This window comes from Tenebrio molitor, chromosome 3 (genome assembly GCF_963966145.1).
Source record: "Tenebrio molitor chromosome 3, icTenMoli1.1, whole genome shotgun sequence".
NCBI lineage: Eukaryota > Metazoa > Arthropoda > Insecta > Coleoptera > Tenebrionidae > Tenebrio > Tenebrio molitor.
Genome location: NC_091048.1, coordinates 5,285,001 through 5,287,656, shown reverse-complemented (window position 1 = coordinate 5,287,656; position 2,656 = coordinate 5,285,001).

Genomic DNA, 2,656 nt, shown 5'->3' with positions numbered 1-2,656 from the left:
GTACTCAATTTCGAAGACTTCATTAAATTCGGACCCATCTTTTTCTCCATGTTTTACGTAAATATCAACCAGATCACAAATATCCACGTACCTATTTGATTAAATTCCCTTTAGATCGTTCTCAATATTACTTGTCTTTTATACGATGGGGAAATGGTAGTAAAGGCATTTCAAGAATTTAAACCTTGGGCGATCGATAGTGTTGGAACAAAAGTGTTGAAAAAAATCGAAACTCAAGCACTGTACACTTCGATCTATGTTGCTTTTAATTTGATTATGTCGTTGATAGCGGCAATTTTACATTTCATTCCCGCCAAATGTGACGAAGATATCTTCTTTGCTTATTATTTGTTTCATAGGTGGTTTCCCAGTTATGGATTTGTGCTCAACTGGCTTTACAGGTCGACATTTTTTGTGTTAGGTTTTGCGATGATAACTTGTGGTCATCAATTTATTTACGGTATACAACAAACCAAGTTTCAAATTTACTTATTAATGCACTGTGTAAGACGCATAACAGATATAGAACAGTACAATAGTGTTAAAGATTGCGAGCTCCTCAAGAATCAAGATTTCCAAAATGAAGTTGAAAACAGACTTAAATTTTGTGTAAAACGCCACATCGAAATGTTGCAGTGCGTATATGACTTTATTGTTGATTGTGATTTTGCAGAAAATTTGTTTAAGTGGTGGTCGTTGGGGAATGCGCATTCTTCAAAAGTGGATTCCTTTATTTTCAATTAATGGAGTACTCTATATTGTAAGTGCTATATTTTTTTGCGTTTCGGTAAGTATTCAATATATGTCGAAGTATGAGCGGTGTGTTTTGTTAAGTGTTTTAATATTTCAGTATGGTGAAGCTCTCAAAGACTTATATCCTCGTCTTGGAATGTTAGGCATCATTTCGACTGCTATGTTTTGTGTTATAATATCAATGGGGCAATCAGTGGAAAATGAAGTAATTACTGTCATAATATATTATTCACCAGATAATATTTGTTGTATTTCTTTGGGTTTTAGTCGGATATAATTTTAGAAACGAATGCCCAAATAAGATGGTGTAGTTTAAACAGAAGAAATTTAAAAATATTTATGATACTTTCTATAGTTTCAAAATACCCGTACAGGATTTCTTTTACTCAGAATGTTAGTGTGAATTATGAGCTGGGAGTGAAGGTATTTTATCGATTTGTGATGTTTTACATCCTAAAAAAATTTTATTCTTCAGATTGTTAAGTTTGTATATTCCGGATTGTGTTTTCTCGTTCGCTTGAAAGGAGTACTTTATTAGTAACTTTGATATTAATAATTTAGGACACAAATAATAATACTCTCTATGTGTACACTAATAATCAAATAGAAATATTAGTATTTGTATTAATGTTTAAATAAGAAGCATGTTGATAGAATAATTAATTTTGTTATTTGAATTGTATAGAAGATTCAACAGAATAAATTCAAGATCTCGTATATTGTACAGCGTGGTCAACAATGACTGAGTCTGTTGGCAATGAAACAATTGAAAAATATTCGTATTTTTTGTCTCGTAATTGACACTGATCGCAAAACATGATTCAACGGATGAATTTTTTGAACTCAAGGAAAATGATAAAGGTAAACTAACAACATATGTATTATAATGTTTCCACTTGCCATCGGATAATATTTTGGCGGAAAAATACGAAACAAAAATTATGAGAAAAGAAGTATTTCTGATTCTACGTCGTGTTGCGTTACATATGTCTTATTTCTATGAGAGGCCGTGCCTTTAGAAGAGTTATTTAAATGAAACGAATGAACACACTTCACTTAAATTTTATTTCACAGGTGTTTGGTCCCAACAAAAGTTACAAATGGGTGAATTTAGTAAAAGACTCTTGGTGGATGTCTGATTAAAGTTTTCAGTGTGTTGTCAACGGTCCATAAGACTATTAATGCGTGCCGTGACTTGGTTTTGTGCACTGCGCCGGACTACAGATAATTGAGAGCGGTGGACACTGGCGGAGTCTCCCCCGACCGCGAGGGCTCAAGGAACGAATAATGAATGAAAATGTTTGTAAACTACTTTAGGCGAGAACGTTTTTCCCCAATCATGAAATGCAAGAAAATCACATACTCTACCCGGCGATAAAAATTTAAAGCAAATTAAGTGAAAGATTTTGGAGATTATTTCATTCATCATCGTTTTCGACCCATCGTAAGGCTTTATTTTTTGGATTAAGTGATAATTCGATAATTCGTCAAGTAGGTTTCTCAGATGTTTTCAATCCTATTGCTAAAGTAATAAAATAAATACAGTTGTCAAATGGTACTGTTTAATTCATGAAATAATCAACCGAATTATAGTCTACCTCTTGAAATAATCTGTTTTAACACTCAAGCTTTCAAAAGGTGTCACTTTGACATAATTGACACTCGTTGTTACCTAGGAGAGCTTTTGTGTTAAAAATCGATCATTTCAGAGCTCTCGTGGAATTACAACCGATAGTTTTAGGAGTAAAATATAACTAACAAAAATTCCGACGTTTCGTTGAAATTATTCAAAAATTGAAATTTTTAATAAATAGCAAACCTATTCGGACCAGATACAGGGTACAGAATTAATGAATAAATTTTAATTTCCCAATTAAATTAATTCTGTACTGAATCTATATAC